This window comes from Aythya ferina, assembly GCF_964211825.1.
Source record: "Aythya ferina genome assembly, chromosome: 5".
Taxonomy (NCBI): domain Eukaryota; kingdom Metazoa; phylum Chordata; class Aves; order Anseriformes; family Anatidae; genus Aythya; species Aythya ferina.
Genome location: NC_140301.1, coordinates 4,240,935 through 4,255,554, shown reverse-complemented (window position 1 = coordinate 4,255,554; position 14,620 = coordinate 4,240,935). Strand labels below are relative to the sequence as shown.

The window sequence follows — 14,620 nt, the reverse complement described above, 5'->3', positions numbered from 1 at the left end:
TGCGTGTGAAGAACTTACTGCACACTTTTTTGCCACATTTTACTGAATGTATCACAAAGTAAACACAGGGTCAGAAAGTACCGTGACCTGTCAAATTCCAGCTGGTGAGCTAGCTTCCATGGGTGTCAATTTAGAACTAGGATTGCATATTCAGAAGAGAAATAGAAACACGAGTAAAATGGACATAGATTTATATTTTTAGAGTATAGTATTTTAAACTAATTCCTTATGCAGTTTAGGCAAATACATCATATATGCACATTTTATTCTGGATTATAGGAGACCCACTGATGCAATGAAAGACTGTGACAGAGTATAGACAATGGGATAGCTTAAACTGTAGATATGTATCATCTCTTAATAACCAACCCAGGAAAAGAAGGTCTTCTGTAGACAAGGACATAATCTAAGAACTTTCAAAATTAACAGCACTATGTTTCTCCCCAGGTTTAACATATTGCTGAATAATTCATCATATTGTAAAGCAGGTAGGTAGATGTGCTAAGAGGGGACAGAGAGCATGAAGATGCATGTAATGTCAAATCCACATAAATTCACTAATCAAAATCTTTATATAGCTAATATAAATACATAGCTAATAGCTAATATAGTTAATGTACTATAGGTTTATAGTTACAGTTTTAAATCAGTTTACAAATGATCAGAGCTTCTACAAGCTTCACTGAGCAACAGTTTTAAAGACCAATCTTTATCTATTTGAAGCTCTGAAAAATTACTGTAATTGTCTTACAAGTTACATAGACATTTTATAAATACAAAGAGAAATTACAAAGGCTTAGCACTGAAATATACTTTAATAAAGTTTTTCAAATTTATTTTTCAAGTAAAACCAAACACGTTATACACTCACCAAGAGTCTTTCATAGGCCTGTTGTTCAGATTGCATTCTCTGTCTATTCAAAGCTTCCTCGGCACATGCTTCTTAAGTCTTATCTATTTTTTTTTTTCCACAAAGCATATTTAGCAAAATTTGTATTCACATTTTTGTAACTTATTAATAGAGAAAGTGGAGTTACCTTGTATTAGCTATCTCGCAATGAGCATTAATTAAATTATTGATAAGCACCAACAGTTACTATGTTTTATAAGAAAAGCTTTCAGATTGATGGAAGCAAAAATCACCCCCTGGAAGATTATTCATTAGGATGCACTTTTTAATAGGCAATAGACTATATCATTGAAACCCTAAGAACATAAAGAAATGCAAAAGAAATTATATCTCTATTTTTCGTGCAGATTACAAATGGGATTTAGTACAGAAACTGAAAGGACTGGCAAGAACAGGAAGAATAAATTTTCAACACCAAACTTATTCTTGACAACCTTTCAACATTAATCTACCTATAGCAAAATATTTCCTCCTAGTTATGGCAGAATTCTACAGTTTGAAACAGCAGATTCACATAATTCTTTTGGCTTCAAGGTATATTAATAGATCTCAGTGTCAAGAATTAATACATGTCCTCACAAGATGATTTAGTAGCCAATGTGTGCTAGACAATATCATATGCAAAACTCCTCAATTTTGTCACCCTGAAACCTCCTTATATCACACCTTGTCTGGAGTCTGAAGGATGCTAATAAGTCAGAATAAAATTTTAAATATACTCCAAGGCATTAAATATACACACACACACACACACTTCAGAAGAAGCTTCTTCTAAGAGCTGGTAACAGATCTTGGTACTCTTCAGCCCTAAATTTAAAATTGAAATTCACTTGGCCAACTCTTATTCAATGACCTCAGCAAAATGATTTTGGAGTGGTTTTGTGCTATTTCAGAACCAGTAATGGCTTATGAAAGAGGTACAAGTACAAGGTTAGATTTTTCCATCAGCACTGATTGTTTATATCTACACTGTGAAACACAAGCTGCTAAAAATACAGAGTCTGTACTCAACTTCTAAATTACTTATTTGATTTTTTTAAGTAATTGTTTTTGGAAATAGACAGCTGCTGAATTGTAAATAGAAGTGGATATATGTTGTTCTTCAGCATAAAAATAAAATATAAATTTTATATTTTTTTATAAATTTTATTTTTATAAAATATAAATTTTATTTTTATCCATAAAGGCCAGCACTATTTAGTTTTCCTCCTTTCTGTTCAGAATCCTGTAAAATAGTAACAAATTCTGCCTAAAATTTGCTGTATACTCTTTTGGCTCCTATCTTAAATATAGAAGATAAAATAATTCTGCTCCATCAGGCAACCCCATTTATAAGTGTCCAGCAATAAATTTTAAAATGACAGGGGAACAATCTAATAAAAGCACTTTAACATCCAAAAAGAAATTGCTGCTCAAAGCATTTTTATAATTAGCTTTCACACTGAAAGGAACTTTGGATGACTGCCCTGTTTTCTGTTTAATTTTGGTGAAGTAATCAGCTAAATGTCAAATCTGTTCATCACCTTGGCAATACAAAAGAACCAGTTAGCCAGATAAAGCAAATAAATGAATTCCATGAATGCAACAAGATGCTGTGGAGACCCTGCATTTGAGGAATGGTGTTCAGTAAATGCTTGATCACTAATGTTTCAATATTGATAACTGGAAAAATGCCAGCAACTTACATTCTTATAAGCATAGCTCTGTTATGTAAACTTCATCTAAGTGGCAAAATAAGTACGTGACCACTTAACTGCATAGATCAAGTCTTCTGAAGGGAAATCATTTATTTCCTCGGCAACAGAAATGAACGAGTTCTAGGGCAGCCCTCTTTCTTCAGTATACCTGTTCTGTCTCTTAAAAATATTACATAAAACTAGCGATCTGCTAACATGGTTGAACTAGCTTGAATTAAATCCTAGCAGTTAATAAAGATAGCAGTACAGAACTTGCAATGAATTGCATTATTGACTTCCTGACTTTACTGACTATATTACACACAGTGCACATCTTAACTCTGTTTTCTGAAATGAGGTTTAAGACAGGTGTTCCAGCTGACTCTGAGAACCAAGACCTCTTCCCTTCTTTCTAATAATGCCTGTCTTCAGCTGTATAAAATGCTGGTGAAGATCTTTTCTCATACAATGACTTTCTCCCACATTCTTGTTTGTCCTCTCAATGCTCAGATGAGCTCTACATATTGGTAAATTTTCTCAAGGCTTTTTAAAGTTCTCTGAATTGATGTCCCAAGTCATCCTGTTGAGATCAGAGAGCCTCACAGGCTATCAGCTTTTTTCCCATCATCAAATGTGTGGGTAACTCTATCCAGCCTGCTGCTGGGTGCCTCTGGTAAGCAGCACCAGCAGGTTACAAAACAGATTTTACAGGAAAATAGTAAAAAAAAAAAAATATATATATATATATATATATATATATATATGACAGAATGAAGGGGAAATGTTGAGATCCAGCTACGAGACAGCAAGCATGAAAATAAAATCCCAACAGCAGAAGATGAATTTTGGGGGGATCACTTCTCAAACATTGTCTCAGCCTTCTCAGAAGGTAAGAGGAGTATTTTGAAAGTAGAGGCTGCACCAAACAGTCAAGCACCAACAGATCAAAGTTATGTTTATTATATTAGTTTTATCCTTTCACACATGCTGTATAGTAGTGCCTCCCAGTTTGAATCTGGAAGATAATAACTAAAAGGAGAGATGAACATTAGCAGTCTGAATGGAAACACTAGAATGTATGGGATGGAAAGTGAGAGAGAGAAAAAGAAAGGAAGGAAAAATGATCATATTCAAAAACTATTTGAATCCCTGGCTTAGCATTCTGTGAACACAATATACTTCACTTCCCAGACTGCTGCATGAATCATGAAGTTGCTCCACTCTTCCACAATTCTATTGAAAATGGCATTCAACAGAATTCATATACCTTTATTTCGATGACTTATTACTCATGAAATGAACTCCTGATCATCAAGGCTGATGTGTATTCTACATAAGACTTTTTTTTAAATTTATTTTGCAGCTGAAGAAGGCATACAATTCTTATTTAACTTTTACCACAGAATCATCTAGGTTGGAAGAAACCTCCAAGATCATCTAGTCCAACCTCAGACCTAACATTAACAAGTCCTCCACTAAACCACATCACTAAGCTCTACATCTCCATGTCTTTTAAAGAACTTCAGGTATGGTGACTCAACCACTTCCCTGGGCAGCCCATTCCAATGCCTAGCAACCCTTTTGGTAAAGTTTTTCCTAATATCCGATCAAGGTTTATATTGGCAATAAATAAATAAATAAATAAATAGACTGAGCCCAGAAGTCCATTTAATATAAAGTCCTCGCATTGAGGATGTATCAGATATTAAACTGGTAAGAACAGATACTACACTTGATCTTAGCCAAAAGGCCGAGAAGCGATGTTGAAAGAAACCAAGGAAAAGGGACAAAGTATTACACCTTACCCTTCATATATGGTCACCTGCCCTGTGAAATACTCTGCAGATAAAACTGCCTTAGCTCCACTATAGCTGAGAAATATGTTGATTTATACCAGCTAAAGAGCTGGTCAGCTACTTTTAAAGTGAGATGATATACTAGTAAAGTGACGCCATTAAAGTGTCCACAAATACTATTTCAAGTAATCAAGGCTGCTGCAGCAATTCCATGGAAGCAGCACTGACCAGCAAAAAACACTCTAATGATTTTTGGAACAAGTGCTGTACAGGAGCCATGGCACCTTATAAACATGAGCTATTCTTTTATACTCTACACAATAGTGCAGAGCTGAATAAAGGCTGACTGGTTCCCAACTCAGTAGTTTTAAAACAGCTGGCAATTACCTTAGCTTTGTATTGAAGTTTGCTATGAGTAGGTTCTTTGGATCATGGCACCTTCAACTCATTTCCCATTTAAACTTCTATCCTTCAGAATGTGATCATGCTATGGATGACATACTTATTCTTCCCTGTGTTTAGCCACCAAAGGTCAACATAAAGATTATCTAATCTGTATGGGGAGTATCATTATGTGCATTAAGTAAAAGAAATCTCAACCTCAAAAAAGACTGTTAAACTTCTCAGCCTGAAGATTGACACTATTAAAGGTGTCAATGCCTAAGCAGGAATCCTGCAGCCACATCGTAGGAAGAAATGAACTGCAGAGCAAGACAACATGAGTGAATTCTTGGTTGAATAGGACTGAAAAGGATAAATGTTATATAAACATTTTCTCCCTTCTAAACCTAGGAAAGATGGTCACCTTACAGTGGACATTCTTTGGCACTCAGAGAGGGTCTAAGCTTGTTGCAGATAAGATTTGTCAAAGAGGTTATAAAGAATAAGTCCTTTCCATAGAAAGGATGGACAAAATCAGTAAGATTGACATCCAGACTTCTTTCTCATCTCTGTTTCAAGGATAAGGGAATAGCTGGCTTTGAACTACCTCAATACTGAGGACTTAGATGAAGGGAAAGGCAGTCTTTTAAAGCTGTTGATAAAAGAAACCAGGAGCTGTGCTGTTGTGAGCCTACCAGCTCACATCCATCCACCCTTATAAGCACAGCTTACACTGTTCCAAACTACCCTCTACAAACATACACGTATGTGAATCCACCAAGGATACACCCAACTTTCTAGATATACTCCTCACAGGCCTTCAGTTCTGTAGGACAGGTGCTGAGTGGCTAAAATGGACAGAAGGAGAAGAGACTGAGAAGGAATTCACTCACAATTATATAGAAGTCACCTGTAGTCCCAATCCTTCTACTAAACCACTGTTGGTGTTTATAGAACCGGGATGCACTGACAAAACAGATGGATAACTACTGACCATAAATGACTACAGTGGTTTTAAAAAGCAAATATATTTTTAATGGTCTTAGAACTCAGCATTTTTTAAATGCTTTCTCCTATTCTGTCACATCACAATAACGATTTATGTGTAATCTCAGGAGCATACAAGATTACAAGAGGACTATTTGTGTTCACATACAACAGAGTTAGAAATGCAATTCAAGTTATGTGACAGATGACAGAAGTCAAAGGTCTCAGTTTTCTTGCCTTGTATTTTGAAGGGCTGCATATACTGGCTTTTCTTTTAAGTTGCAAGAACCTTTTCCTATTCGTAGGAATCTCTTGATATCTGCATCACAAATTCCAGAAAGTATATGGTTTTTTTTTTGTTTCTTTTAAATAATGAATAAGGCTTTATATATTATACTTTGGGGGCTGAATTTCATTAAAATGAAGCCACACAGACACAAAAAAGGACTCAGCAACAAGATGAGAGGAACTGTCATGAGTTAGATAATAATGCTGAACAAAATTCTGGAACCTGAAGCCTGAATTAGGGCAGGACCACATATAAGTAGTTTTCACATAGCCCTCATTTTTATTTACCCTGGGGGATCATAGTCTGAGGGGGGGAAAAAAATAAAAAAATAAAAAAATAAACTATTCCTATAAACAAACAGGGCTCCAGGGTTATGCATAGCAGGGCACTCCAGAAAATGAGATGTGCTCACTGAAAAAAACATGCTCCAATGATCTAGTTTTAAATAAATAATGTCACAGACACTTCATGGCATGAGGGCATATTCTCAAACACCTGGTGTCTGGCATTTACAAAAAAGAATACACTTTCAACATGTTTGATTATATTGTATCACTGAGTTTTTGGTGTGATATCATGAATTTTATTTTTAAGAAGTGTTACTACACCTCTTCATGAGAAAAAAAAAATAACACATGCATACCGCATTTTTAGAGCATCCTCTTCATCTATTACAATAATGAGAAAGTGCCTCTATCCAAAAGCGCAGCATGGGGGTCACAGCCAGCAAATCAGTCATTATCAGCTAGTCCCACTCTTCACCGCATCTTTATTACCTTAGCAAAAAGTTCCTGACAATCTTCCTGCTAGAAACGTGGAGGTGTTTAAGTCAAAACTTTCAAACCTTAACATGATAGGCTATCAAGTTGATAAAAGAGCTTATAATTAATAATTATAATTAATTATATATTAATTATTATTACTGTAACTTCACATACAACTTCTCTCATCAGATTACGATTCTCGAATGGGTCAGTAGAACACTGTACCATGAAGGTAGAAACAAACAAACCTATCCTGTGCTCAGGGGGTGGCAGTGAAACCACCACAGCAGAAAACAGTTACTTTAGAGGAGTTAGAAAGAGTGAATAAGCAATGAAAATAGCACAGGATGATGGTTTGCTTTTTACTGTTACTTTAAATATGAGATTCTGCAAATGCATTCAGAAACATATCCTTATGCAAACAATTTTTCTGCAAATATTTCTCATTTCAAGGGTCTCAATTTAGCTTAAAAATATCCATAATCCACAAAAGACAAGGTTTCTATGGTTTTTGAATCACGTGTACACTAATTAAACACACCTTAACTACAGGACACTTAATAGAATGTATTAAATATATACAGCAGCTTGTTCAAAATTAAAAGGTTTTATGTCTAAACACACATAACTGCCAAAAAGGTCTTAGTGCTTCACCTGTGTTGTTCTCTCAAATTGTTGTTTTTAAGAAAAGCACTATGAGGCACCAAGCATTAAAAAAAAATCATTTGCTACATTTGTTACAGCACAATTGCTGTTCAATTACTTTAATAAATTAATTTAAATAAATTAGCTCCAGAAATGACCTTATATGTGCAAGATTTTCATTGGCAGAGAATTTTTACAAGCAAGTTGTAGAGCTTTATGATAGCCATTTATAATGAAAACACTCACAGCACTTTAGCTATAAAACTTCCAGGGAGCAACTCAGTAAGAGTCCATTTGTGTTGTAATAACAACAGAGGAAATTGCTACACTTATTTGAACAAGAATTTAAAATAAATAAATAAATAAATAAATAGCAGTTTTCATCTGTTGAAAATTGAAGGAACTTTACTAGCTGCAACAGACTCAAGCAATTTCATCCTAAGATTTCTCTCCTGAGAAAAATCTCCTTGGGTCTCTTACAAACACCGATTTATTTCTGTGACTATGGTGGCAATAAAATAATTTCAGAATTGCTTTAAGCATAAGAAATTCAAGTTCAGGATCAGCTGTTTGCATGGACTCTTTATGAGCAGTCAGAGGTCTACTACAAACCATCAGAGAAAATTATCTGGGTTTTTTCTCTCCATTAACATCTCCCAGTACTGCTCTTTGGTCAAATACAGTTGATATATTGACTCTGTACCAAAAGAAATAGGGACAATGTTGAAATGCTGACAAAATTGAATCTTTTTACCAGTTGAAAGTTGATTTTTCTTCTACTTAATATTGTTTGCTGCCTTACTAGGTCTCAACACAAATGAGCATCCTTATTGGGGCTAAAATACATACTTAAAGCTAAGCTAGTATTTGAATGTCACATTGGAAAAGGAACAAACCCAGAAATTTGGTTACACTTCCAACAGAGGTTATTTCAGTAAAAAATAAAAAAAGGTACCTACAACATAGCAGTTTGATACAGGGGCAGTCCCGATCTGCATTCAAAATCATATTTGCAAATTGGGATTCTTATCATAAATTTATCTTGCATCCTTCCCTGAGAAGGGGAAATGGAACGGAAGGTTACAATCTCCCCTCCCTGTTAAGCAATGATAGGATGCATGGGAACAGCACGAAGCTGCACTGGGGGAGTTCAGACTAAGTATAAGGAAAAATGTCTATACCATAATATCAGTCAAACACAAGTCAATCAGGCTTCCTAGCAAGGTGGTTGGTGCCCCACGCCTCTCCAGAGGTATTTGGATAACGCCCTCAACAAGCTTTAACTTTTGATTAGCCCTGAAGTGATCAAGCAGTTGGATTTGATGACCTCAGTAAGTCCCTTCTAACTGAACTATTCTATTCCATCAGAAAACCATGACACAACTCACTGAAATCTACTTACTGAGAAGATTCCAGGTTCATTAGCCGAGGATCCTCTTCAGTTATTTTAGATGGAAAAAAAGTGTAAGCATTATGTTATGGCAAAAATAAAATGTCAATTTATGATATTTTAACAAAGAATCTAGATCTAGAAAAATAAGCAGGCTGTTGAGGAAAGTCCCAAATACTGCACTGATTCTGTCACCATCAATCAATGTCTGGTTTTTTGTTTGTTTGTTGTTTTTTAATAGCATCCCTAATCTATGATCCATTTTGCTTAGTTTTAGAATAATACTCACAAGAGATGTTACAATTAAAGGAACCTAGTAATTATAGCAACTAAATATTACAATTCCCTGATAACACTCAAGGCTCACTTCACATAAACAATAAAAACAGATTCTGCATTCCAACCTAATCCTTCAGATAGGTAAAGCCCAAATTGGGGCTAAAAATTGCGTATGATCAGGCTTCATCCTGCCACCTGCCAGTCCACAAGTTATGCAAGAACAGCACAGATAACATCCTCTAAGATCTAGAGGAGATATTAGAAAGGCATGACAACTGGAAAACAGTGGGATAAACATGTCACTCTTAAATCATAAGTATTAGGCCCTTGTGTCCGAAGAGCATAACCCAAGCTCAGAGTATACCAAACTCCTAGTAGTAGCAAAATCTGCTAAAGATTGAAGAGTCTGGGAGGAAGAAAATCACAGAATCATTTAGGTTGGAAGGGACCTCCAAAATCACTTAGTCCAACCTGGGACCTAAGTCCTTCACTAAACCATATCACTAAGCTCTAAATCTAAACATCTTTTAAAGACCTCCAGGGATGGTGACTCAACCACTTCCCTGGGCAGCCCATTCCAATACCTAACAACCCTTTTGGTAAAGACACTCTTCCTAATATCCAACCTAAACCTCTCCTGGCACAACTTTAGCCCATTCCCCCTCATCCTGTCACCAGGTACATGGGAGAATAGAACTTGCTACAGCCTCCTTCAAGGTACCTGTAGAGAGCAATAAGGTCGCCCCTGAGCCTCTTCTTCAGGCTGAACAAGCCCAGCTCCCTCAGCCGCTCCTCGTAAGACTTGTTCTCCAGACCCCTCACCAGCTTTGTTGCCCTTCTCTGGACACAGTTGAGCACCTCGATGTCCTTCTTGTAGCGAGGGGCCCAAAAGTGAACACAGTACTCAAGGTGCAGCCTCACCAGAGCCGAGTACAGGGGAAATGTTGTTTTGAGGGGATATGCCTTGCTATACAGCAAAAAAATGTGGCTCACACAACTCTCTTCTGATACACTCTTGCACTATAGTCTCCCTTTCCAATAGGGTTTACATAGTAAATGTCATTTTCTTCGGAGTTTATTTTAGAATAATTCAGATTGCAAATTAAATATTCAAACAAATATTTTCACAAGTCAATTGTAGACATGGCAAAGAACAAAAGGAAGAATTGGCAGTGCTTTCAGCCACCCCTGACAGTTCAGCCGTTCAGCTGCGTCTAGATATGGTACATGGTTTTCTTCACTGGGCAGCAAGCAGAGCCCTTGCCACATCGTTCCCTCTCCTGAGAAAAGCATTACAATGAGACTGAGCTAGCATTACAAACAATGAGAGCAACTGCCAGGGAAATGCCAGCACAAAGTTTGTGTTATGTAAATTACACTGGTTTTACCAGAGATTAATTCAGTATATTTTGAATATTCAATCTTTGACTATGTCTGATGAAGAAAATAGGCTATACAAAGCAAGACTCAAAATACACGAAATGCCAAAGTCAGCAAGGATCTAGAGGGGAAGATATCAGAGTATTTTCTGAAAAAAGCCACAAAAATAAATCTTGTACATCTTGTTACTGTTTACCACTATATTAGTAGCCTCCAAACAAATATTCCAGGCCACTGTCTCATACATTCTCTCTTTACCTCTACATACAACTTACTTCAGAAGAAGGGATGATCTACTAAAAATCATTCAAAAATTTGTCTTGGCCCGAGTCTGGTGTGCTAAGAACCGCCATCTCTCTCACTTTATGCACAAAGAGCATGCAACAAGTTTAGTTTCACACAGAATAGTAGTGCCTTGCATTTCAGGCATGTTAATCTTATGACAAACAAGTCTGATTGTTCCCTAGTGAAGTTCAGAGTCAATGGTAGAACTCCACAGAATCAAAACATCGTCAAGCTAAAAATTGTTCAACACGCTATGCTGTCCAAAATTTCATTATAGCTCTTAACATTTATGAGTAACCTCAGACTGTCTGGACACCTGGAAATGTTCTGTTCACAGTGTCTGCTATAAACCTCTGTTAAACAACCTAGCCAACAACTGTTGCATTAAACAGTTGGGGGGTTATTTTCAAAATATTTATAGAATTGTTAGTTTTTGTGACAGACTGTGTGCATGTGTGTGTATATACAGTGCCTAGCATCATAGGTCCATGACTATGCTTTTTCCTAATAACAAAATCAAATACCAACAGCATTAATTGCCATATTGTTTGACATCCAAAAAAATTTCTATAATGCCTATAGCAAAGATAGCAGCAACAATAAGGGTTGAAGTACTTTAATTAAATGCTTTCACTCATCACCAGTTCTTCCTGAAAAACCAGGAGCAGAAATTTGTCACAACAAAATAGATTTTGCAATCAGTGAAATTTCATTAAGTATCAGAAAATTTACTAAATGTGTACTGGATATGTCACAGTCCCAATACAGCCGGGTCCCACACATATGTGCACACACCTTGCTCATCTTTCCAGGCACTGCTACATAATTCTTGGATGTTATAATGACCGATAAACAATTTTAGAGTACAACTTCTACATTTAACATTTAGACCCTAAAGAAAACATATTTTTATTACAGCACTCAGACGTTGGCAGAGCAACATATCGGGGAGTAGAGTGTCAAAACACTTTCTAAAGTGCTTTTAAAGTTGCTTTGTAAAACGTCTTTTCTAACACTTTCAGGGAATTTCAGAAACAACTTATTTGCTTCTGATTAACTGCTGATTTCCATTCCTTTTTATCAAAACCTATGGCTTAGATCCTTGTTTGTCTTAGTGAAGAGCACCTTTAACCACAGCTAAAATACAGAAGCCACTACAAAACAAGGTGAATAGCTGAGGCAAAAGCAAGACAGTACCTGTGCCAAGCCCGAGGAATTTTAAAAGAAAACACAATCATGCTTTTGTTCAGAACAGTTGACCACAAAGCATTCTGCTTAAAAAAAAAAATAAATAAAAATAAAAATAAAAATAAAAATCTAATCAGTCACCTTTCAATGAGCTCGAGCAACTGATCTTTCTTAATTCAATTTTAAGCCATTAAAATCTTAATCCATTTTACTGAAAAGGTATTTGATTGTTACATCCTTTCCTATCTTTCCATGGTTTTTCTGTCTCACGTATCACCAAAGTACCTTTTATTAGTATAGACTTACTCTGTCTAGCTTATTTTTAAGATTAGAAATCAGCACTCATAGGTTTCTTTAAAAAACAAGAGGGAAAATGAAAGAAAAAAGGCACTGTCATCTCTACTTAAAATAACTTCCCTTTCCACTTTCAGCAACTGCCATACTTTGTGTCTTTGTTTTTTATTTTTCTTCTTTCTCTGCAAGAAAAATCAATTGTAATTATATAAGTATGTCCCAATAACCTCTCCTTTTTTGGGGATGAAAGTCTTCATCTGATTAATTGGACTTTGTCCTAGTGCTCTCTTCAGTGCTCTAGGTTCTAAGTGCTTTATCTTCTCCATATAACATTTTATGGCAAGTCTTTTAACTAGTTCATACAAGCGAGAAATCCTTCTAGCAAAGAAGTGGTAAAACTGCCAGAAATGACATGGAAGTGTATTATTCCATGTTTAAAGGAGCTTGAGTCTTCACTGCTGTGAGGGAAGATAAACTGAAGAGGAACAGCACAAAGATGTCTTACTCAGAGTAACATCAACATCATTTGCAATACAATTTAGATGGCAAAGCCAGTGAACGTGTAGAGTGTACTTAACCTGAAGCAGCAGCGCAGAGGTGCCAGGGCCTGGGGAATTCAATCAATGCCAGTTCCCTGGGCACAATTCCTTGAAAATCCCCTTCTGAATATGGGGAAAAGCAGTTTGTCACAGCCTTAAACACATATAACATATTCCTCTCATAGGAGCAGGAGGTTAGGAAAAACATGGTTTTATCCATGCAAATGGATCCTAAGTGGGATCATGCAATCAAGCAATCTGGCTCTCCTTCCAAATCGATCAATCTTTAGTGAGTCACTGAGAAAGACATCTTATGCTTTACATCTTATATTAATTTTGCTCAGATCAAATCAAGCCTCTAGTTCCAAAAATAAATTTAAGCATATTTAAACTGCTGAGATTTGCTTTCTCTTTCATTATAATTCTTTCCTCAATCTAGATGGTAGTACAACATAATGGATCTCTCAGCCATGAAGTTCAAGGCACAAATTTGAGGTAGCTTTTTATTCCTGAGTGATTTAATTTTAGTCTCACACCCTGTGCTATAAAGTAAAGATCTACTTACCTACTTCCACATAATGCTTGGATAAATGCCATTGTAATGATGCTACCTATTACCATTAAAAAAAAAAAAGTAGTCATTCTTCCAGAAATTAGAAGAGTGTATCTTACACTGAATAGAAATCTAACCAGCAGTAAGTCCTGATGACTTACTTGCAAGTTGTCTTGGTCCTTGCTTGCAAAATAGAGTACTTTAACAGAGCATGCACTTACTAAGCTGCTGCTTCTGCCTAATGCCTTTCACCCCTATGAAAACAATTCCAAAGTGTGTAAATAAACTAGGACAACTTGTCATTCTCTTTTCATAAACTTATTTTTGACTGCAAAACAACACTTACTTGAATGTGCTTCCCTGCATCCAACCTTTCCCTGGAAATTTAAAATAATTCCCACAAACCCAAAATGCCAAAGCACTCAGTGTTTACAATGAAATGTTAAAAATAAATCAAGGAGGGTGAGGAAAGAAAACGAAAAAAAAAAAAAAAAAAACGAAAAAAAAAAAAAAAAACAGGAAGAGGCTTTAATGGCCTCTACTAAGCCAGTAAAAAAAATTAAAAAAAAATAAAATAAAATAAAATAAAAAAAAGAAAAGAAAAGAAAATGAAAGATTGAGGAACTCTGATCATCCTCCTCATTAATCATCTTCCTGATAATATCAGCCACTGTGTAGGCATGCAACCTGAGACTGAAATCTGAGCTCAACAGCACTAAGTACACGGGAACATTATACCAATTCATAAACTTCTCTTTGGCAATACAAATCACTTACTCCCAGACACCTTTTCACCACAACTATTCAAACTACATCATTCCAAGAAGGCAACAGGCAGGAGATGAGACAGATAGCCTCATTCCCCATAGAGCAGCATGTGGACCAGCCTCACAGTATATTATACATTCTTTAGGGAAATCTGACATTCCATGCACGTTGTTGCATATCAGGGACTTCATATTACTGGGATTTAATCTGCTGACAGCAGATTAATGTACATCATAAGATTAATGTTCTTGGTGGTGCCACATTCAGCACTGCTTCAATCTAAAGTGTTAAAATATGGTCCCTGTCCCACCTACACGACCCACATCTGGCCTTCCTCTTCTCCCGCCTCTCTCACACACCTTACTATTATTTGGACTATTGCATCAACACGCAGACAGAGTGAATCAGGAGCCATGCTTTCCTTCTATTCTCCCTCACCTCCATGTACACATGCTGCTCTTCACTTTCTCTCCAAGATTTTGCAGCTTCTACTGAT

General features: G+C 36.2%; 1 protein-coding gene across 8 annotated transcripts in view; it reads right to left on the bottom strand.

Moving 5' to 3' along the window:
• The window catches only part of INSC (INSC spindle orientation adaptor protein), a 139,741-nt gene that overhangs the window by 24,613 nt on the left and 100,508 nt on the right, over nt 1-14,620 (bottom strand). The gene's annotated exons all lie outside the window — the stretch shown is intronic.